This window comes from Mycteria americana, chromosome 1, assembly GCF_035582795.1.
Source record: "Mycteria americana isolate JAX WOST 10 ecotype Jacksonville Zoo and Gardens chromosome 1, USCA_MyAme_1.0, whole genome shotgun sequence".
Lineage (NCBI taxonomy): Eukaryota > Metazoa > Chordata > Aves > Ciconiiformes > Ciconiidae > Mycteria > Mycteria americana.
In genome coordinates, this window is record NC_134365.1 from 184,059,973 (window position 1) to 184,085,640 (window position 25,668).

Below are 25,668 nucleotides of genomic sequence, written 5' to 3' on the forward strand. Positions count from 1 at the left end.
TGTATGGGTGCTTCAGTTTTTGCACTCTGAGTAGTCCTATCCAACTCAATAGGAAAAGTCACAAAGGATAAAACTGAGCAGTTGCATAAGTCTCTGTATAGGATTGGAGTTTAATACATCTGGGAAAAATAATTTAACTATTAGCCTCTGGGTGAGAAGAACCCGAAAGGCACTGATCCCAAAAGAGATCTGGAGATTTTAATTGGGAATGAATTAGATTACTATGTAATATGACAGGAAAACAAAAAAGGCAATGCAATTCCGATTGAGGTATCGCATCACAGTAGGGAGAAAATAATCCTCTCTGTTTTAGTCAGATAAGAAAAATAGTAGCTATAATTAGAAAAAATACATATAATTACATTACTGAAAATGAAAACCTTGAATAATTATTAGAAAAAAATATTCTGATAAGGGGAACTATTAAGCTGTGGCATAATCATTTGGAGAGAAGAAAAAAAAGCAGAGCAGCACTTCAGAATTTTAAACTCCGCCAGACGTAATGTTAGAAAAAGTACTCTCAGGACAAGCCTTCATAGGCTAGAAGGCAAGGTAAGTAGCTTCTTTTCTTTCTTTCCATCGCTTGTCATTCCATGAGCTCCCAGCTGTGTGAATAGTGCTAGCAACTCTGAGCCCGCTTTGGATGCAGTGGCTCACACAAGATATAGACAAACTATGTCTGAGAGTATTCCCTCTCCGTGGGCGAGACACCAAACATGTCTTATGACTGAATCTAACTGTGCTGAATTATGCCATAATTAAATAATTATAATTACTTATATTAACCATAATTTAATATCATTACCTAAATGATCACTGTAAGTGTGTCTCAAATTAGCAACTTTTTCTCCCATTCAAAGACAGATGTCCTTTGTGGTAACTGTCAGTGCTATTTTTTTAGTTGGTTACAACCTGTCTTCCCCTGCCAGTTTAACTGAATAGCAGGTACCTGCCCCTCGGCAAATTTACCTCATTAGCTAAAGAATTTTGAATCCAACCGAGTCTTAAATAGACTTGGAATTGAAGCTCCTATGTGACTTCATGTGGAGGACTCAGGTTTGCAACACTTTCTATTATAAAAATGGGGGGTTTGTATTTTTATGACTTCAACAAATTGAACAATTCAGGTCAAAATTTTCTATGTGCCAGGATTTCAATTTTAATGTTTAAAACCGTGAAATACTCTATAAGCACTGAGAAAACCTTGTCACAGTTTCTAAGACCAAACAGACTTTCCATTTGCCATATCAGTGTCTGGGTGCAAGTAGAGGAAGAGATGTATGATTGTACTTCAAATAGAAAAGTAATTTAATTTTTTTGTGTTTCACGGGAACACACTCTGCCTTTAGCCCCAGGAAACAAGTAAACTAGATCCTATGATTTAGCATGCAGCCTCCTACCCCATCCCCACACCCCTAAAAATGAACCTCAGCTAGTCATTTCCCCAACTGCAATACTAATTTGTAATAGCAAAGTAATCATTGTTATAATATCACACATAAAGAAGCAGAAGTTTTGCTTGTGCTGTTGTTCAAAAAAGGCAGTTTAATAAAGCGAGTTCCCCTATTCTTTACATTTTATGACTTGTGATTCTTCTTCTTGTCAGTTCATTTTGAAGTCTCCTTATTCTATGAAAATAGCTTGTGACACAATCTTAAGAAAGGAAGTTCTCTAAGGATTACAGAGCAATGTTAGTGAATATATGAATGAACCACCCTCTACAAGCAGGAGGTTTAAACCTGCTTGGCAGTAATAGATCCATCCCAAAAAACATGCTTGGACGTAAGGATTTTTTTTTTGTTTTTTTTTGAAGAGCCTCGCTTGCTCAGACTGGAGTTCTCTCTGAGAAGCTACCCAATCCCATTGCCTGATAGAGGCAAGGTCGCTGCACCTCTGTGACCCCATTTCCAGCCAGTAGTGAGGGTGAGCATTCATTCCCAACAAGCACACATGCACATTATACAGTGTACATATGTAGACATATTCGTATTCACACACATCACACAGATCAATGCAGACAGAAAACACACAGCACTCAGGCAAACAGGCAGCCTGATCCCTGTTCCTCCTCTCCAGCTGATCAGGATTGAAGTCTGTCAGTAGAATATAACACTGTGGTGTCCATATACACGGTTATAAATATGTACATCTGTTATATGTGCATGTGCAGTATCAATCCCTCCAGCAGCTGGCCTAGACACTCAGTCTATCCAGTAGCTGGTCACCAGTCCTCTGGTCTCCCCAGCTGTGGGCACACAGACCTCTGAGCCCCTGGAAGTTCATGGTCCCACTCCAGTTGCTGGTACTAAGACCTCTTCTCCTACTCACTAGCTAGTCCGGTTTTAAATTCATTGATATTCACACACACACACTCAGGATGGAGAGCTCACCCACACAGACAGTAAAAATTGGGTTTAATAAGAAGATATGGCAAAGTGTGGTAATTAAGCACAGGACTCAGACAAGTGTACTGACCTGCAACCTGATTATACTCAATGAGGTCCTTTAACCCCTTCTTTTATTTTCCCACACCATTCCTCCCCAATTCACCTTTTTCTGCCTTTGTTAATCCCCCTAAACACGCCATAGTAAGTCTCACACATTGCCACAATCCCCTTAATATATCCCATAATAAGTTTTACATAATCATCAAAATACTGCATCCCACGATCGGTCCTATTAGCCCTGTAGGCAGTAACATACAATTAAAGAGTAAAGGACAACATTTCCTCAACCTTACACAACCTCCCTTTGTGCAGCTGACATGTAATCAATTCCGTTTTTTTAAGAAACCTGAAGTCTAACATAATATAGTAACTAGGACCAGCAAGAAAAAAAAAAGGGGGGGTGGGGTGGGGGGGGGTGGATTTGCTTACACTATATTTATATTAGCAATTCTTTATTCCGTGGGATGGCTGAGACAGTGGCTGCAAAGCATGTATTAAAATATCTAATGCAAAGAGTTAAACAATGAAAGCATTTCCCCACTGAGGGCTAATTACAGACACTTCACCACGCAGCCATGAGGATTAAATGTTCACATTAGCAACACAGAAATTATCAGAGAAACTGTCCGTACCAGACCATAATCTTCCTACCTTTTTGCAAAAAGTATCTTGAAAATCTGGAATAATTATGAAGCATCCTCTTGTGAATACCATATTTAACTACACTAAAGCAGATGTGTAATTGGTTGTTACATCTGGAGCTATTTCTTTACATCCAAATGGTGGAATGGACAAGAACATGTTTTTCTCCTGGAAAGAAGAGTATCTGGACCTTTCCAAACAGAATGTGATTTGTGTCAAAACATGAGGCTAGTTTGAACCTGCAGGTAGCACAGATTACTGCAGTCTGTTTTAAGTGAACTCACTCCTTAGGAGCTCTGCTTTCCAATTAATTTCTCAGTAAACCTGCTGGATTTTGATGTAAGATTTTTACTTTATAAGACTCTAAGTGATTACCTTCAAGTGATGATATGAAAGATAGCTTATAGCCACAGTGGAGAGTAACAAAAGGTCTTTATCTGGACCCCCCTTGCTGTTGTCAGGACTCTCTCTGGAACAGAGCCTTGGTTTTTTGAACTCGTTCACCTTTAATCTCTTCCTTTCTCCAGTGCACAGATTTGTTTCTGTTTTCAGACACATAGCAGAGCCCACCACTTCTCCTGCTATTTCTCTAGAGGAGATTGCAGTGATTAACTTCACAGCCCCTGCTTTTCTCTCTCCTTAACCCATGAGATTGAATACATTAGATAAATAATAACCAAACTTCATGTTGCAAAGCAACCAGGCAGAAGGAGATTTCATACCCATGGCTACCTGAACCATTCATGCTGGTACTCAGGAAAATGAGGCCATTTAGCTCTGAAAGGAGAGAGATGCACTATGAGGAGAAATTATTAGCACTCAATCTTTCTTTCTCTTTTTTTTTTTTTTTTTAAAGCTGAGTTTTCTGCACATACATCATATTGCATAGTATTAAAGAGGAAGGAGAGATAAAGCTTCCTTAGTCCATCACCTGAGCCCTCCTAGGAAATCGTCCTTCAAGTCCTTCAAGTGAAATGCATCAAAAACATACTAGACTCTTGATCCTGAGCAGCTTACAATTCCAAAAGCTCTTTCAGGATCTACTACAGGTACATAAAGGAATAAAAAGAGAATTAGACTAAAAAAAAGTTACTAAAAGTTAACATTAAGAAAAATATTTCATACTAGAATTTTAAGATTAAATCATAACAGTTCATATACAGTCCTCAAATATAAGCCTACCGAATACTGTATTATTGTATACGTACAGTAAATGTCAAAGTTTCTCTTTATTTTGAGGTGATAAAAGTCATGTCTCTTGAGTATGTTCCAAGCAATGCAGCTTCTCAAATAGTAGATAAATTCTTAATTTCTGTTTTAATTTTTTTAGAGCTTCAATTTAAAAATATTTAAATTTATGTCATTAAAACATTTGCAAAATAATTTTTTCAGGACAACAACTTTGACCATAATATGAAAGGGGAATACACACAGTTCTATATATAAGTGTGTATATACACACACAGAGAGGTATTTAGAAAATACACACTTATATGTGTGTGTGTGAATATATGTATACACACACACATATACACACTTACTTATATGTGTGTGTGTATACATAAATATATATATATATATACAAGGATCTCTGTAGTTCATGTAATTTATAATTTTCTCTTCCCTTACAGAAAGAATCTATCAAAAGCTCCATGAAGCTGAATTTTGAGACAACTTTTTTAAAGTAAACAAGTGAACCCTCAACTATTAAAACAATAAAGCTCTAATTGTTTCCCAGAAGAATGCTAAATCACTTTCATCATCACAATGGAAGTTTTAATATACTATGGTTTTCTATGAATTTGCAATAAAGCAGTACATAGCACTGTCTTTTCCAAAGGCAGCTAACAAAACTTATCTGGAATATTCATTGTTTTAATATTCTTTTCCAGACATTGTGGATAGAAGATGGCATCCACTGAAGAGCTGCGTCCGTTGTTACACCATAGATGATAGCTTCCAGCAACGTACACCATGGTTCTGTAACTCCAGAAAGGAACACATAAGGGAACACAGATTTTCTTTCAGCCAGCAAATCTGTCAACAGCTCATTCTGCAGACAACTTCATCAGAGAAAATCATAGAGTTCCCTCCTAGCACCCTCAGTTGCTATTTTTATTCCTTTTCAATTCTTAAGACATCATGTTCTCGTAACTTCAGGAAAGCCTTTAGAGACCTTTGATACTTCCAGAATTATAGCTTGAGTATCATTGCTTCCAACCACGGTTCTCTCCTTGGCACTCTGCTCCCATAATGTTCTGAAGTGCACTGTGTCATTTGGAGGGTAGAGCACAAAACTGAGTGACAAAAAGGATTAGAAAGAAAAAGAGGAGATGTGTCTGTGAGGCGGGAGGTCGAAGTAAAAGGAACAGACAGATAGATTGAAGAGCCCTGATTTTTCTCCTGCACATCGGCAAGCTTTCAAGAGTAGGAGAGGAAATATTGTCTGTTCAGATGGCCTGTGTTGTAGTAGTCACTTCAGCATTAGTATCAAGGCTTGCTGAAGTCTTAGGCCCCAAGAACTTTCACCTAGATCCACCAACCGTGCACTGAATTTTTACTTGGCTACGTGAAGCAAGGCCCCTGAAACTGGTGCAAACCAGAAGGATAAGGAGGTTTCAACCTTAGCAGAAGCTGTGATCTTAGAGACAAGAGAAGAATCGGCCTGCCTAGAGACAAGGAAAGGGCCCAATGAAGAACGGGAAGACCCCAGACCCTGATACTACTATTGGTCCGACCTGTCTCCTGAGGGGAGGGGAATTTAAGGGTGGGAATGTAAGGGTACAATTGCCCAGGGATGTCTTTGTTCTGGGTCCCTCTCCGGAGGCACCCAGCTCCAGCTGTTTTCACCGCTGTACCAATCAATAAATTTGTCTGGCGGACATCGTATTGGAGACTCTGCTTTGGGAAACCTCGGGCTGAGCCAGAGGGGAGAGGAAGCGCCCGAGAGTGAGTGTGCGTGCGAGCGAGGAGTGGAAAAGGGGCACCCGCCAGCTCAGTGGAGCTGCCCGCTGCGAAGGGGCTCTGGTCCCAGCAGCTGAAGTCTCGGGTGGTGAGTGTGCCACTCCCTGAGTGGAGTGTGAGTGCTCGGGCAGCGGCTCCTCCTGTAACAGAACATTGCCCAATAGCTAAGGCAATTTGTGGGAGATGCAAATATGATTCCCATCAAATGGAGGAGCGACTTTCAGGTTAACTGCGAATGCTCTCACATCATTACCACCACCTCCTGCTTCTGTTCTGTAATGTTTTTAAAGGGGAACATAAGCAGAAGGAACGTTAAGTGCCTGGAGTCCAGTCCTCCTTTGGCAAGTGGTAGGTACCAGTGTGAAAACCAAGACTAAGACATTTCTGGGCATTTTTGAAATTCAGGCACTGGCCAAAATCCAAAGCCCCTTCAGAGCAGACAGCAGATGAATGGATTTAAAGTTCACACTTCAATGCTGAAATTTCACTGCAGCTTTAGCATAAAGGTTTTTCTTTGCATCTCACCCCTGGGGACTCTCCCACATGAGCAAATAACGGCATTCATCAGAACTCTTCATTGAAATGCACAGCTTCAGGACAGGGCACCAGGACAGATGAAAGATAACCATATTATCAGCAAGTTTAGGTGGTGACTTTTTAAGTTGTTACTTTTCAGGGACATCACATATTAAATATCTGAGTATTCACTGAAACTACCTAGACTTTCTTCACAACACTTACATATATTGCTTGTGTTGGCAACCCATCTGCTCTGTGGCAGCTGAACGGTGTTTCACCATTCTGCTGCCATGACAGTGCTGGCATTAAAATTTAATCAATACAATTCTGTATGTGATCTTGATCTAGCTTCAGAAAGGCATATAATTGGATTATCTATTGAATTGTAACCTCACAATAACTGCAGATGGGTCTTCTTGTATCTGACTCAGTCAAGGACAGGTGAAGTATGAGAGCATGTTATTGAAAACAGGAAATTCTATTTATAAGTCTATGTTTAATATGTTTCAGTATGACCTGAATCTCCCGAAGTCTGGAATCTTAATCTTTTCTTTCCAATTTATTAGCAGAGTAGCTCTGAGGATATGAATAAAGGAAAAAAAATAACGACAAAGAATGCAGTCTAGGAATAGTCCTCTTTTGCTACTCTCCCATTCCTATCTCCAGGAATTTGAGTTTTTCCCTCCGCACATCCTACTGAGGACTGAAGAGCACATTAATTATCAAATAAAAGACCCCAGTCATTTAGCCTGTGGCACGTAAATAAAAATTAGGAACTATGTTAGCACTACAGGTTACAAACTGGCTTTTGTGGATTTGTTGGATTAGTAGCACAAAGCAAAGCACCTAAACTTTATCTGAAGTTTACCTTACAAACTTACCAGTCAAATTCTTTACTAACTATTCCTGGCTCCTGGGCTGGGTACAATACCTGAAGCGTCACCCATGAGTAAAACCTTGTATCTTTACTCAGAGTGTTCCTACACTTGTTTAGGGCTGGGGCAAAACAAAGACCCATTCTCTTTTGAAGGACAATAGGAACTGCCATGCATAGGGACAATGATTTTAAAAGTAATATGTACATGAGCTAATTACATAGGACCAGACTTTCCCTGAGTGCTTTAACTAATACGTTTCCAACTAGGAGAAAGGCAATAGCAGTGGAACTACTACAAAGATTTTGAAAGAAAGGCCACACTCACAGCACTATCCTCCCCTAACCTCAAGCAGCTGAGATGAAAAAAAAAGGGTTCAGAGCTCTTGATCTGGAGAGGAAGAAGGAGAGAAGTCACAGAATCACACAGGTTGGAAAAGACCTTTAAGAGCATCAAGTCCAACTGTAAACCTAACACTACCAAGACCACCACTACACCATGTCCCTAAGCACCTCAGCCAAACGTCTTTTAAATACCTCCAGGGATGGTGACTCCACCACTTCCCTGGGCAGCCCCTTCCAATGCTTGATAACCCTTTCAGTGAAGTAAAATTTCCTAATATCCAGCCTAAACCTCCCCTGGCGCAACTTGAGGCCATTTCCTCTCGTCCTATCACTTGTTACCTGGGAGAAGAGACCGACTCCCACCTCTCTACAACCTCCTTTCAGGTAGTTGTAGAGAGCAATAAGGTCTCCCCTCAGCCTCCTTTTCTCCAGGCTAAACAATCCCAGCTCCCTCAGCTGTTCCTCATAAGACTTGTTCTCCAGACCCTTCACCAGCTTCGTTGCCCTTCTCTGGACACGCTCCAGCACCTCAATGTCTCTCTTGTAGTGGGGGGCCCAAAACTGAACACAGGATTCAAGGTGCGGCCTCACCAGTGCCGAGTACAGGGGCACGATCACTTCCCTAGTCCTTCTGGCCACACTTTTTCTGATGCAAGCCAGGATGCTATTGGCCTTCTTGGCCACCTGGGCACACTGCTGGCTCATATTCAGGCAGCTGTCAACCAACACCCCCAGGTCCTTTTCCACCAGGCAGCTTTCCAGCCACTCTTCCCCAAGCCTGTAGCGTTGCATGGGGTTGCTGTGGCCCAAGTGCAGGACCTTGCACTTGGCCTTGTTGAAGAGAGGAGTAAGGAGAGGCTTTTCATAGAACAGAAGAAGACATGTAAATGCAAAACAACTTCCCTCTCTTTTGCATCTTTGTTCCCTTCTAAAAAGCTTCTTAAGTTTTGAGAACACCATTCTCAGGTGGTTCGTTGTGCAATGTGTTGTACAGGGAAGCCCCGATACCTGTTTCAGGACTAAGACTGTCTTTGAGTAGTTAAGTGTGCATCTAGTCCAAGGTCCTTTTGTTTCACATAAAGACATGGGGTCGAGGAGGAGGAGAAAGGGGATTGTGCTCTTTTTTACCCTTCACACTGTGACTCATTAGCACACAGCTAAGCACTGTCACATCACCTCATGCTGACAAGCCTCAATATCACAGCACGTCACAACCACAGAACTACGGGTTTAGGCTTAATTTAACTACTACCTTACCCCATAGCCAGCTTGGTTTTGCTACGTTTATTCTGTTATAACAGCAAGAGCAGTTAACATCTCAATGTACATTTTACTGCTGGGTTATGGCAGGAGCCTGCAGATGAGTAACTTTCCAACTTTCCCAAAGTATCTTTTGGAATATCCCAGTAAGTATTACTGTGAAATAGTCATGCAGGCAATTGGACAAGAAAAGCAACAAAAGACTGAAATTCCAGGATGACATTCAAATCCACTCTGTTATCATGCTGTTTATACAAAAGCCCATGGCTCTGTTGTTGTTAAGGGTCTTGTCAGCTTTTCCATTATATGTTCTTATTTTCAGGAATTTGTTGGTCACAGAGATTCACTCCAGGCAGAGTGAAAACACCAGGAAACTAACATTTGGCCAAGGCAAACAGCATTGTTTACAGCTGATAAATTCAGAGCTGGACCAATTCTCTAACAATGTCAAAAATAAATGGAGAAGTACTCATAGAGCCATAGAAGCATTTAGTTTGGAAAAGACCTTTAAGAGCATCACTGGCACTTGGCCTTGTTGAACCTCATACAGTTGGCCCCAGCCCATGGATCCAGCCTGTCCAGGTCCCTCTGCAGAGCCTTCCTACCCTCAGGCAGATCAACACTCCCACACAACTTGGTGTCGTCTGCAAACTTACTGAGGGTGCACTCGATCCCTTCGTCCAGATCGTTGATAAAGATATTAAACAGAACCGGCCCCAGTACTGAGCCCTGGGGAACACCACTTGTGACCAGCCACCAACTGGAGTAAACCCCATTCACCACAACTCTTTGGGCCCAGCCGTCCAGCCAGTTTTTTTACCCAGCGAAGCGTACGCCCGTCCAAGCCAGGAGCAGCCAGTTTCTCCAGGAGAATGCTGTGGGAAACCGTGTCAAAGGCTTTACTGAAGTCTAGGTAGACAACATCCACAGCCTTTTTCCCTCATCCACTAAGCAGGTCACCTTGTCATAGAAGGAGATCAGGTTAGTCAAGCAGGACCTGCCTTTCATAAACCCATGCTGACTGGGCCTGATCACCTGGGTGTCCTGTACACACCATGTGATGGCACTCAAGATGATCTGCTCCATAACCTTCCCTGGCACCAAGGTCAGACTGACAGGCCTGTAGTTCCCCAGGATCCTCCTTCCAGCCCTTCTTACAGATGGGCATCACATTTGCTAAGCTCTGGACAACTGGGACCTCCTTGGTTAGCCAGGACTGCTGATAAATGATGGAAAGTGGCTTAGTGGGCAATTCCGCCAGCTCCCTCAGTACCCTTGGGTGGATCCCATCCGGCCCCATAGATTTGTGTGTGTCTAAGTGGTGCAGCAGGTCACTAACCATTTCCCCCTGGATTATGGGGGCTCCATTCCGGTCCCTGTCCCTGTCTTCCAGCTCAGGGGGCTGGGTACTCAGAGAACAACTGGTCTTACTATTAAAGACTGAAGCAAAGAAGGCAAAGAAAGCATTAAGCATGTCTTCTTATAAAATGAAATGCTAATAAGAACCAAAATCTTTAACTTGTTTTTTATGATACCAGAACTTATTAAGCACTAAAATGCTGGTGAACAAGATAAACTCTAGGCAGAACTTTCAACATGGTCACATGCCTTTTCACACTCATCCCCAACTCAGAATTACGGGGTAGGAGCAAGATTACTTTGATATCTATATCCATTTGGTAAAACACTGCCTGCACACGTAGGTTGGACTCAGTTACATACCTGAAAGTACACTTTCACCACCTCTAAGAACCTGTTTCCAAGTCTTACGAAGCAGCAACAATCTAGGTAAAATGGATGGTCCTAAGCTGTACACAGAGATCCAAACAACTACAGGCTTTGGATATGGTCACACTTCAGTTCACATATCATAACTGATTTGTGTGAAATTAGAAACACCTACAAAGCACCTCCAAAAAAAAAAAAGGCATGATTTAAGCATCACCTAGGTATACCTGAAGATAATTCTCTACAGTTTTAAACTTAATTCTCTCATTAAAAGATGTGTATTAAACTATCTGATAAAGACAGCTGTATGTTTTGCTTCATTTTTAATGACCATTGAAATGAATCATTTTAAAGACCATGAACAATTTCAAAGATAATTTAGATCTTCACTCTCAGAGAAACTCTTCCAACACTCATCATCTGATCTATATCTAGAAAATATGGAAATGTTGATTCAAATAAAAATTTTTGAATCAAGTTTATTAAAAAACAAAAAATGATAAATTAATATATATAAAGTAAAAATAGCTTCAAAAAATAATGCACATTTTTTAATAGCTTCTTAATTTCAGAGAGGTATATATAAACTTAAAAGTCACAGATACTTAGATTTAAGTAGCTTACCAAGATTTCTTCACTTAGTCATATCCACTGTACTCTCAGCTCTCCAGCAGGGAAAAGCATGTAACACGGGGGTAGGAGTTAGGACATCACATTCAGTTCCTGGCTGTGCTGTTCATTGCCTTTGTGACCCCAGAGAAGGTGATCTGCTGTCCTTCTATAACATGGTGTCACAGCACTTGTTCCTGCCTTGAGGTATCACGAGATGTTCAGAAACAACATGCAATAAATTCATCATATTAGAGAAAAAAAAAGAAGAAGCAAGGCTAGCTTCTAGCAAGAAAAGAATTTTTTCCCCATTTTGCTCTGTGAATTAAGTGACATCAGCTCTTGGGGGGATACATAGAACCATTCAAGCTGTGGAAAGTACATGTTTTTCCCGTCTTTAGTCTGTAAGCACGTGTCCTGGTTTTGGCTGGGATAGAGTTAATTTTCTTCCTAGTAGCTGGTATTGTGCTGTGTTTTGGATATAGGATGAGAATAGTGTTGATGACACAGGGATGTTTTAGTTACTGCTGAGCAGTGCTTACACAGGGTCAAGGCCTTTTCTGCTTCTCACCCCACCCCACCAGCGAGTAGGCCAGGGGTTCACAAGAAGTTGGGAGGAGACACAGCTGGAACAGCTGACGCCAGCTGACCAAAGGGCTATTCCATACCATGTGACATCATGCTCACTATATAAACTAGGGGAAAAGCTGGCTGGGGGTCTGCTGCTCAGGAACTGGCTGGGCATCAGTCAGCGGGTGGTGAGCAATTGCATTGTGCATCACTTGTTTTGTATATTCTTTTATCTTTATAATCCTTTTCCCTTTCTTTTCTGTCCTATTAATTTCTCCTTATATCAACCCATGAGTTTTACCTTTTTTTTTTTCCAATTCTCTCCCCCATCCCATTGCGGGGGAGGGAGGGAACAGCTGTATGGTGTTTAGCTGCCGGCCCAGTTATACCACAACAGTCTTTTTGGTGCTCAACATGGGGCTCGAGAGGTTGAGATAACGACAGATCTGACCAGAGCATGTTAAAATAAATTTGTTATAAGCATTCATTATTAGGTTAGTAATCACTGGTCACGATGTTGATTTATTTGCTCTCAGAGTTGTGCTTGTTCTCAGAGTTGTGTTATGTAACACCTTACTTGCTGTATATGTTCCCTGTTGTTCTGGGGGCTGGATTAAGGTTATCATTTTGCTATACTATGTAACACCGGCTTATGATAAGATAAAATTACTGGTCATGAGACTAATCTGGTATTCGTACACAACACTGCCATCATCTCCGTACTTCGGGAGCTATCTCTCAGAAACTATTAATAATTAATTATTTAACTTTCCTCCTTGGAGAGACAATTTATGGGGAGGAAAAGGGAGGACACTTTACCCCACTCCCTCACCTTCCCCTTCTCCTCCAGACTAGTTACAATTGCTCTTGAAAATTTTGAATATCCTTGGGTTGTTCAAACCAGCATGTTCCTATTGCTATGTGTCCTGAATGTGTTTCAGGTCTTGTTTAAGTTTAAAAAACTACTTAAGAATACCACTCAGAGATCTGCCCCGAGGCTGGATCATTATGAGTGGCAGGGTGTGTGGAATACTACAGGCAAGTACCTAGGACAGTGAGCACCTCCAGTGTTTTGGAACTTCACCCATGCACAAGTGCAGAATTCTGAAAAAATAGTAAAGTATTTGGAAAAAGTATGCTGTCACCCTGGAAATTCCAGAGAGACACAAATCACTGCAACATTCTGGGCCTGGCCCATGCCTACCGAGCCCTGTTCAACACTATTCAGAACCCTCAAGGGGAAGAGAAGGTCTCTGGAACCGATGATAAAGTGACAGGTATTGCAGCTACTCCAACCCCGTGACAGGCACAGTGGCTGGACCAGAGAACCAGCCCGTGCTGGTATCAGTCACACCTATACACAAGAAGAAATCTTGGAAGTGAAAGTCAGCTCATTTAGTAAGGGTAGAAACTCTTCCCTTACTAAGAGAAGAAGTGGACAAGACAGAATACTCCGAAGCAGGGACACCACGAGAACAGCAGGAGGAAGAGGCAGAACCCATTAATGAGGTGGTAACCACCCGATCCCTATCCCTGAGTGAGCTGCGGAATATGTGAAAAGACTTCAGCTGTCATCCAGACGAGCACATTGTCACCTGGCTGCTCCAGCGCTGGGATAATGGGGCCAGTAGCCTGGAATTAGAAGGTAGGGAAGCCAAGCAGATGGGATCCCTTTTTAGGGAAGGGGGCATTCACAAAGCAATTGAAAAAGGGGCACAAGTCCTCAGCCTTTGGAGGTGACTCCTGTCAGGTATGAAGGAAACATATCCTTTCAAGGAAGATGTTATATGTCACCCAGGCAAGTGGACCACCGTGGAGAGAGGTATTCAGTACCTGAGGGAATTAGCCATGCTGGAGGTGATTTATGATGACCTGGAAAACAAAGCAGTTATCCAAAGATCCAAATGAAGTCAAGTGCACATGACCCATGTGGCAGAAGTTTTTATGGAGCGTGCTATCGTTGTATACCAACTCATTGGCAGTAACGACCTGGAAAGACGGAGGAGAAACGGTGGATGAATTGGCTGGCCAACCCCAGAAATACGAAGAAAGTCTCTCTTCCTCCCTATGGGCCTGTGTCTTGGCTGTGGAGAAACTCCCAGAAAGCCCAGCAACTCAAAGAGGATATGTCCTACTCTCCACCTGTACAGACCAGTATCTCAGCTGTTAGACGTCAGGGTCCCCCTGCTCAAGGGAGAGGATATACTGGGTACACACCATGGGGCACCCTGTGGTTTTACCTGTGTAACCATGGAGAGGACATGAGGAAGTGGGATGGAAATCCTACCTCGACCCTAGAGGCACAGGTACATGAGATGCAAGGAAAAACAATCACCAAAGGGGGTCCTTCCAGGAAAATTGCTGCTCCAGTTTCCAGTGAGCAGTTCCCCAGATAGGAGAGCTGATCTTACTTGCGATATTAATAAAGGGACTTCTGATTCGCATTTGCAAGAAGTGAGTAACAAATACCATGACCAGGACTAGAGGGGCCCTGCCTCCAGCCAGGTGGAGGAAAGGGACAGCCGAGTTCACTGGGCTGTGTGGATTCGATGGCCTGGCACATCAGACCCACAGGAGTATAAGGCTCTGCTGGACACAGGCGCAGAGTGTACCCCAAAGCCATCAAGCTATATAGGGGCAGAGCCCATCTGTATTTCTGGAGTGACAGGGGGATCCCAACAGCTAACTGTACTGGAGGATAAAGTGAGCCTAACTGGGAATGAGTGACAAAAGCACCCCATTGTGACTGGCCCAGAGGCTCCATGCATCCTTGGCATAGACTGCCTGAGGAGAGGGTATTTCAAGGACCCAAAAGGGTACTGGTGGGCTTTTGGTATAGCTGCCTTGGAGAGGGAGAAAATTAAACAGCTGTCTACCTTGCCTGGTCTCTCAAAGGACTCTTCTGTTGTGGGGCTGCTGAGGGTTGAAGAACAACAGGTGCTGATCACCACCACAACAGTGCACCAGCAGCAATATTGTACCAACGGTGACTCCCCAATTCCCATCCATAAGCTGATTAATTGACTGGAGAGCCAAGGATTGAACAGCAGGACTCTCTCACCCTTTAACAGTCCCATATGGCCAGGGCAAAAGTCTAATGGAGAGTGGAGACTAACAGTAGACTATCATAACCTGAATGAAGTCATGCCACCACTGAGTGCTGCCATGCTGGACATGCTGGAACTTCAATACGAACTGGAGTCAAAGGCAGCCAAATGATATGCCACAACTGATATCGCTAATGTGTTTTTCTCAATCCCTTTGGCAGCAGAGAGTGCAGGCCACAGTTTGCTTTCACTTGGAGCGGCGTCCAGTACACCTGGAATCGACTGGCCCAGAGGTGGAAACACAGCCCCACCATTTGCCATGGACTGATCCAGACGGCACTGGAACAGGGTGAGGCTCCAGAACACCTGCAATACATTGATGACATTATTGTATGGGGCAACACAGCAGAAGAAGTTTTGAAAAAGGGAAGGAAATAGCCCAAACCCTCCTGAAAGCCGGTTTTGCCATAGAACAAAGTAAGGTCAAGGGACCTGCACAGGAGACCCAGTTTTTAGGAATAAAATGGCAAGATGGACGTCGTCAGATCCCAATGGATGTGATCAACAAAATAACAGCTATGTCTCCACTGACTAGCTTCTCCACCCCTTTCAAACACAAGCTTTCCTAGGCATTGTGGGTTTTTGGAGAATGCATATTCCAAATTACAGTCTGATCATAAGCCCTCTCTATCAAGTGACCCAGAAGAAGAATGATTCCAAATGAGGCCTTGAGCAACAACAAGCCTTTGAACAAATTAAATGGGAGATAGTTCATGCAGTAGCCCTTGGGCCAGTCCAGGCAAGACAAGATGTAAAAAATGTGCTCTACACTGCAGCCAGGGAGAATGGCCCTACCTGGAGCCTCTGGCAGAAAGCACCAGGGGACACTCAAGGTCAACCCTTAGGGTTTTGGAGTCAGGGATACAGAGGATCTGAGGCCCACTATACTCCAACTGAAAAAGAGATATTGGCAGCATATGAAGGGGTTGGAGCTGCTTCAGAAGTGGTTGGTACTGAAGCACAGCTCCTCCTGGCACCTTGACTGCCGGTGCTGGGCTGGATGTTCCAAGGGAGGGTCCCCTCTACACATCATGCAACTGATGCTACATGGAGTAAACGGGTCACACTGATCACACAGTGGGCTCAAATAGGAAACCCCAGTTGCCCAGGAATCTTGGAAGTGATCATGGACTGGCCAGAAGGCAAAGATTTCAGAATATCACCAGAGGAGGAGGTGACACAGGCTGAAGAAGCCCCACTGTATAATAGACTGCCAAAAAATGAGGAGCAATATGCCCTGTTCACTGACGGGTCCTGTCGTCTTGTGGGAAAGCATTGGAGATGGAAGGCTGCTGTATGGAGTTCTATACCACAAGTCGCAGAAACTGCTGAAGGAGAAGACAAATCGAGTCAGTTTGCAGAGGTGAAGGCCATCCAGCTGGCTTTGGATATTGCTGAGTGAGAAAAGTGGCCAGTGCTCGCTCTCTATACTGATTCATGGATGGTGGCAAATGCTCTGTGGGGGTGGTTGCAGCAATGGAAGCAGAGCAACTGGCAGCGCAGAGGCAAACCCATCTGGGCTGCCACATTGTGGCAAGATATTGCTGCCCGGGTAGAGAACCTGGTTGTAAAAGTATGTCATGTAGATAGATGCTCACATACCTAAGAGCAGGGCCACTGAAGAACATCAAAACAACCATCAGGTGGATCAGGCTGCTGAGATTGAAGTGGCTCAGGTGGATCTGGACTGGCAACATAAGGGTGAATTATAGCTCTGTGGGCCCATGACACCTCAGGCCATCAAGGAAGACATGCAACATATAGGTGGGCTTGTGATCGAGGGGTGGACTTGGCCATGGACAATATTGCACAGGTTATCCATGAACGTGAAACATGCTGCAATCAGGCAAGCCAAGTGGTTGAAGCCTCTGTGGTATGGAGGACGATGGCTGAAATATAAATATGGGGAGGCCTGGCAGACTGATTATATCACACTCCCACAAACGCACCAAGGCAAGCACCATGTGCTCACCATGGTGGAAGCAACCACCGGATGGCTGGAAACACATCCTGTGCCCCATGCCACCACCCAGAACACTGTCCTGGGCCTTGAAAAGCAAGTCTTATGGAGACATGGCACCCAGAAAGAATTGAGTCAGACAACCGGACCCATTTTCAAAACAACCTCATAGACATCCGGGCCAAAGAGCACGGCATTGAGTGGGTATATCGTACCCCTTATCATGCACCAGCCTTCAGGAAAATCGAACGATACAATGGACTGTTGAAGACTACACTGAGAGCAATGGGTGCTGGGACATTCACACATTGGGATACACATTTAGCAAAACCCACCTGGTTAGTCAACACCAGGGGATCTGCCAATTGAGTTGGCCCTGCCCAGTCAAAAATTTACGTACTGTAGAAGGAGATTAAAGTCCCTATAGTGCACATAAAAATATGCTGGGGAAGACAGTCTGGGTTATTCCTGTGTTGGGCAAAGGCAAACCCATTCATCGGATTGCTTTTGCTCAAGGACCTGGGTGCACTTGGTGCATAATGCAGAAGGATGGGGCAGTCTGCTGTGTACCTCAAGGGGATTTGATTTTGGGTGAAAATAGCCAATGAAGTAAATGGTATGTTAATTGCTATATAATACTGTATGTCATCACTACTATGGTCACTATATGCTATATCAATGGTATTATAGTAAGAATCACCCAGATTAATGAAGAATGAACTTTGATGAAAGTGAGCAAAGTGCAGTAATAACAGAACTAGACAAGCGCAGCAGTGATGGAACCAGAACTGGCTTCAGCATGCAACAATCCAACACCACACACCATCTCTCCTGCCCAGAAGGACTGTTATGACAGATGGAGCCCAAAGTCATGGACTAAATGAACTCAACGGACATTTTAGAGGGATGGCCCATAGACTAAGGGAATGATATCTGTGTGTATATATCAAAAGACAGGAAAGGTGGTGGGGATTAATTGGAATGTGTTGGAAAGCATGGGACCTGGGCCTGACATAGATGGTATAGAATAAGAGGTGTATGCTGTCCTGGTTTTGGCTGGGATAGAGTTAATTTTCTCCCTAGTAGCTGGTATAGTGCTGTGTTTTGGATATAGGATGAGAATAGTGTTGATGACACAGGGATGTTTTAGTTACTGCTGAGCAGTGCTTACACAGGGTCAAGGCCTTTTCTGCTTCTCACCCCGCCCCACCAGCAAGTAGGCCAGGGGTTCACAAGAAGTTGGAGGGGACACAGCTGGGACAGCTGACCCCAGCTGACCAAAGGGCTATTCCATACCATATGGCGTCATGCTCAGTATATAAACTAGGGGAAAAGCTGGCCAGGGGTCCGCTGCTCAGGAACTGGCTGGGCATCGGTCAGCAAGTGGTGAGCAACTGCATTGTACATCCGTTGTTTTGTATATTCTTTTATCTTGATAATTCTTTCCCCTTTCTTTTCTGTCGTATTAAATTATGTTTATCTCAACCGACGAGTTTTACCTTTTTTTTTTTCCCAATTCTCTCCCCTATCCCACTGAGGGGGATTGAGCGACCGTCCATGTAGTGTTTAGCTGCCTGCCGGGTTAAACCACAACAGCACATTAACAACCAGTTGCCTGAGTGTTTTGATTATGGTCCATTCTTTCAATACGTACAAAGACAAGCCATCCCAAAGCTTTTATAGAGGGTGGCATATCCTCTTGTAGAAGCACAGCAGTATTAGAGCACCACAGTCATCCTGTTAGATTTGAAACCTGTGCAGTTATTTACAACATCTTTTCAGCTCACTTCCAAGTTCTAATCCTTAAATCTCTGGTTACTGCAGAGATCTGCAAACAGTGGGAGGTCTCATGTATCATGGTAATACTTTTGACACAGCAGCAGGAGACACTATAATTGCCTCAGCAAAATTCCTTCATTTGTTTGTCTACATCAATGAAAAATTTGCAATTATTTTTGAATATTTGCTGGTGGGTCTTTTAAAATACATTCATAGAGCTAACATTTTGTGCAGCTCAAACTATAAACCATACAGTCTGTTCATTATTGTTTTGTACATTACACTTCACTGACACTACAATGTCTCTAATGGAAAGAAATCCTGATACTTTTATTGCCATGTGAATTTTAAGAGTGTTTCCAGAGCACACAGGTACTGTTCTCCAGCTCTGTAGAGGGTCAACATGAGCTGTTGCATTTCTAGTGGGCTATTAGGATGAAACAGAAGTTACGAGGCTATTAGGATGAAACAGAAATTACAAAGCACATAGGGTATACAAACCAAAAAAACCTGCTCCAGCCTCCTCAGATGATACTCAGACAAGCCACTGTGCTAAGATTTCCTTCTATTTAATACATAATCTTAATACCTCCATGCTCAGAATAATTAGGAAATGTTCTCTACACTGCTGTCTCTAAGTGAAGAACATGAAATATTTTGATAGTTTTACTGTACCTCGCTGTGCATATTTTCCTTTGTCAGGGCAAATTGGAAGTAAATAATATCGGTAGAGTATTAGGAAGGATTAAGAAAAATTCATTCACATAAACTCACAAAATATCCCTTGGCTAAAAATTTGGCTGAATGGGGAAGTTTCACCAGTAACAATTTTCCTCACAGCTGAACAACCCTGGGTACAAGTGGAAATTTTTTAATTATGGTTTGAAGCCCCTTTCAAATAACACACATTGAACTTAAAAAGGATAATTTTTTTAAATCCCAGAATAAGCCTCAAGATTTGCAGTGGGTTGGGGAGAGGGAAAGGCTGCAGAAAGTTGCTTTGGGAAGCAAGAAGAAATATGTACCATTGATGGTTTAAAAGAAATTGGCAGTATGGTTAAAAAGATGCATTTGAAAGCTTATTTCTGGATACCTACAGGCAAATCATAGTAGTGAATTTCTATAGGAAAGAATCATGATTTAGAGTCAACACCCCCAGGAGAAGTCCTTTTCCATCAGCTGACAGTCAGTAAGAATGTACTGGGCTCAGGCGATTATTGCTGTCTTAAAGACAAGACCAAAGACAACCTAGCATGTTACTCCAAGTAAAGGGACTCTCTTGAAGAAGTTGATATTTGCATCCAACTTAAAATATGTGACTTTTGAAATACTATGCAACTGATGCAGGCAAAAATCATCATGAATTCAAAAGTAACTAGATATGTTAGCTAAACTATGAGGTAAGCCAGTATAAAATCCAATCTGGAAATAGAATAATATATTTGTAAAGAAAATACAGAAATTGCCAAGAATTAACATTTTTAAGAGCAGCTGAAAAGTTACAATAGTCACAAAAGTTCATTTACAATTACTGGAATTTTCCAGCATGTCCTGCCACACCTAACCCATTTCAGATGAAATGGAGGACTGCAGAGAGCTATTCCGTTACTACACACAAAACAGACCACCAACTTGCCTTCATTCGCTTTCCTGCAAAATCACTTGAGCTTTCTCGTCAGAGTATCCTTCTAAAGCACTTGACTCTTCAAGACTCAACAACCACCTGAAATCTCAACAGAAACTTAAAACCATTCATGAATTAAATTGAGCAATGATTTTATTTTAACTCTAAATGAAATTAAAAGCAACATGACTGAGAAAGAGCAAAGCAGCCAACTTCAAGTGTAGTCACTTTCCCTTTAGAGCACTTCTAAGTAGTTGGATTGTACTGAAGGCATCTATTAAAAATTGAAGTACAATAAAGGGAACAATTCCAGAATAAATGCCATTAACTTTCTAAAGTTGTAATCAGTTAAGAAGCAGTGGAGATACTTAGCCAACCGCACTCAGGAATCAACACAAAGTTCAAAATATAACGAGCAACACTAAATTCCAAGTTGTATTTAGCACATCATTTGCTTGATAACAATATTGAGGGCATGATTAAAAATACACACAGGGGAGTGCAGGAAGGAATCTTGCACCCCCCACATCTCTAAACCCGTTTCTTCTGCTGCAGGGGAGCAGCTCTGCATTGCACTGCAGGCAAGAGACAGCCCTAAAACTGAGACAGCCATTAAAAAGGAGGATTACTTCAGTGCTGGGGAGCCCTCCAGTGGGACAGAGTTATTATAGCGATTTCTCCACTGCCTCCGGCTCCAACTTACAGCCAAGTACATTAACGTTTGCTGTGCAGATGAACTCCCTGGGGAGCAAATCTCATCTGGAACAATAAACACGTTGGTCCAAAACACACGGGGAATTGTCCAGCACATGTAGAAACCAACTCTGAAAAAAATGAAACAAAACCACCCGTTTACATTAAAGCTGTGAGCCTGCCTACGAGGAATGCAAGCTCTTTGGTTAGAGCATGTCTTTGCGTTCATGAAAGCCAAGTTCAAGTCCCTGACCCACCATGGGGTTAGGGAAATCATTGCGTGATCAGCGTTAGGCCAGAACCCCCCTCTCTGCTGAAGGGTGGAGATCCAGCTGTAGAGGAGAGGTTTTAAAATAAATACATTCAACGCAGTTGAAGCTGGACTGCATATGTGTATAACTACGTAAATACCACAGAAGTTTCAAAGAACAGACAGACAGCCCTCCTCTTGTTCAGCTGTGAGTCACTGCCTCTTTTCTCTGTTACTCCTGCCGCATTTCTCCGTAAAGGCCATTAACTGTAATGACCCAGAACAGCGTCACAGAAGATAGAACCTTTTTGTTCTAGAAGTGCCTGTGGATTAATGCCAACATTGATCAGCACTGATGAAAGCACGGATCAGTTGCTACCCCTCTGGTGTCCGGGCACTTTATGAAGCCTAAGCTGAGGTCCTAAGCCACAAGAGAGGTCTCCAGCAAGAAGGGAGATCTCCACAAGAGATAAGAGACCGCATCAGTCAGCTGGCATTACCAGGTAAATTGACAGTGTTCACAGCCCAAGGGAAGACTGCTCCTATGAGGATATTCCATCAAAAAGTAAATTTGATACTTCTGGTTGCTCAATCTGTTCCCACTCAACTTTAATTTTGCTACATACTGCCTTGAGGGGGGGGCCGTGTCTAAATATCCAAGGACAAACTAGGTCAAAGAAATAGAATTTGAGGTTGTTTGCTTTTTACTGTTTGGAAGCATGCTATTTTCATAAAATAGTCTATGCAGTAGCATCAAGCTAGCTTTTTTGTGCTCCATTTCTTCTGTAATTCCACAGATTTCAGTTTGACGTCCAAGTTCTTCAGTCACTTCAGAATAGAAGCCCTCCACTAGTGTAAATCACACAACTTTCAGTCCTCACGCAGACTTCCCCTTGACTTCAATGTAAAGTACAAGCATATTATTCAAGTGGCAACAGAAGTGAATCTCTGTTGTTGCAGTTCAAATTGCACAGTTTACAAAGTAGAAAAACATACAAAATTATTCCAGAATGCTGTATTTCTAAAATGCACAAATAATGAAGAAACTAGGCCTGGCTCAATAATTTTCAATTTTTTTGTAAAGCATTGAAAACGTTGTTAAATTCTAAGAGCAAAGTGGCAGAACATTGGCATTTCAAAAACGCAAAGACTAATTACTAAGAAGTCAAAGGAAAAATATGGTTTTGTTCTGCACTTTCATTTTCTTCCATTCAGCAAGAACTAGAGCTGTTTGTATTAAAATATTTAATTAAGCCTTGAATTTTCAAAGGTTGAAACAAGCTGTTCAGTGTTTAAATGTTCACAATACAGGGAAAAAATAGCATAATTAGTACAATTACAGAGGAAGAAAAAAGAAGGTTTTCTTTCACTGATGCCAACCAAAATCTAACTTGTGCAAAATGAATGGTTGCATCATATGTTGTTTTAATACTGTATCAATTTACTAATATTAAACTAGAATACATAAAAAATCATATTTACATAATTAATCCCTTCCAAACAAAATCAAACCCCAAGGAAATAAAAAAAAAATTAATTGGGGGGGGGGGGGGCGGGGGCGGGGAAGGACCTTATTTCACTGTATGACATGAACTTTCTATTTCTTACCAAATTCTCACCACATGCATGCAACAGTCCTGCCCATAGCTTTACTTTACAGAATAATTAATAGCTATTAATGGATGGTTATGTTGCATAGCTTCTCACTGTTACTTTAATAGAAGAGTACTCTAATATAGAGTAGACTCTTTGAATAGAAGATTACACTCTAATAGAACAGTATTTAAAACAGAAATTATGTAAATATATGTATTATTTAAAGGATAGCTATGAACACACTGACTAGTTAATTTTTAAAGTAATCTCACAATAAGAAGTGTCTCATTAGTTTTAAAGAATGGCCTCTCTGAGGAGGACAGGGACTAGGACAGCCTGGTTCTGCTATCAGACCCAGCAGGAAATGAGCATGCATATACACGTAGACCCTGTAGCCCTGGGGCAAAACCCACCATTGAACCATAGATAAAATATCAAAAATGTTTAACTCCATTAAGCTACTGAACACACCTGTCATGTAGGTAGAGATCAAGGAAGGGAGATGGGACATGGACTGGTTTGGTCCTTTAAGGACCAACCTGGCATTTCAACATCTTTCCTTCCAAAATTCAGTAGCACCTGATGAAATCATGTTGTGACATGCTCCTGAATGATATTTTGGCTTTACCTGTTGTGAGGTCTGTACATAGAGATGTCCTGCCCCTACAAAATGTAATTACCAGAAGGATGTAGTTCACCACACACTTAAGGTTCAGAGTCTCTGCCTGCTGCAAACATAGGAAACAAACCATCCTGAAACATTTCTTGCACTAAGTGGAGGAAACACAGGCCTAATTCAGGGAGGTATTTAAGTTTTATAAACTATTTACATGAAAATAATCATTAAAGTATGAACTTGCTTTGAAAAAAGGTTTCTAGAAGTTAATTTTATTTATCCAAAAAACACCACTCTCTTGACAAGTAGAGCAGTTTTGCCAGACTTCATATCATTGAGATTTAAATTTGCATGGAAGTTTGCAGCATCATTTTTTAAATGTTTTTCAGACAGCAAAAAGAAAAAAAAAACATTTTGCCTTTTTTTTTTTAATGTCTTTATGTTTTAAACATAACAAAGTATGCCACAAAAACCCACAATGTTGGGTTGAGGACTGAGGATGGCAGTCATCTGACAAAGCACAGCATTCCCCATCGGGAAATCTGATCAGGACTGTAAGTCGGAGCTAACTCACTTGCAGACTGAATGCTTATAGCATATGTTGTCTTAATACTTCATCAATTTATTAATATTAAATCGCAGTCCTGTTAGTAGGAGCATTTTGGAGATGTTGGTGCTTTCACTGGATGAACTGCTCTCTGAAAGAGCTTTAAGGTAGATGAGATGATTCCTAGTCTTGAATATGCCAAGTTTCCAACTTTTACTTGCTATACACAGTAATACAATATATGCTACAGTGGTTCTGATAACAATTTAATTCCAGATCAGGGTCAGGCAGGAGCAGGAGAGAGGCTGCAGGGAATCGAGTTCTGGGAGTGCATGAGGCCGTGATTAGGGTATAACTCATGTGGAAAGAGCTTGAAGTTGATCTGTACTCTTATTTTATCCATGACCTGCTCTGACCCCCCAAGAGAATAATTTGGTCAAAAAGTTCACTTGGAGTCTTCTCATTTCAAAATCAGCAACAAAACAAGAAAGAAATGCATAACCTGAGGGATTGTCAGTTGGTTAAACTGCTTTTGCTACACTCACTTCAGTGCAGTGATGCTAATTTACATCAGCTGAGAATCTGCCCTGATGTGTTTCATTTACTCTTGAAGTCCTTTAAAAACATACCAAGTTCACCAGGTAATTTTCCCCAAACTTTTGAGGTCAGTCACCCCTACCTACTTCTAAACATCTCTCTGGATCAGAATGGGAAAAGTACAGTTTCTCTGTATGGAAAGAGATCAATTCTTCCTAATTTACAAAGATTTCAGTGAACAAAGTGATGATTCCATCCGCTGTGATATCTCATAAATAAATAAAACAGTAGAATCAGTGCTGTTGCCAGCTATTCCACAGGAAGCTATTATCCTTACTAACAATATGTCAATATGCTTAATTAAGGACTAGAAAGCAGATGAAAGCTGAAGTTCATGGCAGGTTTTCAACCCAAAGATCACAAATGCACATTTGCATCCCAGGAGACAAAGGAATTTATCAAAAGATAGCAAGCGACACTCGAAGAAAAACTACTACAACACAAACAGTGATACAATCCATGCAAAACCAGCTTAAAAATAGTAAGAAATCATTCTACTAGTACATCCATGGAAAACATGTTTTCCTACTGAAGGGCAGGAGGCAAGAAAAAAAGAGGATAATAACAAAATTATAAGCTTAGAAACTTATACAAGCTCAGTCTCAGTGGAACTAACAAATAGCATTCTGTCTATACTATAAAAATATCTTTAAAGTAATTTGAAATTTTTAGGAAAAAAAAGGGAAATTATCTTAGGTCTAGAGATAATGACTGATTTAGGCAAATGAACATACTGAAAAGCTTTCTGCCAAAACAAAATACAATTTTGCATTCTGTATCACCTGTGGTGAATGGCATTTTACTGCTTAAATCACATCCCCCATAAACCAGATACTCATCAGTGTATCAAAGGCAAGAAAAAACTCTCATACAGACTGACACTTCTTTAAACTGCAAAATGTTCTGGAGAGAGGTAAGAAATGTCACACACTGCTCTATAC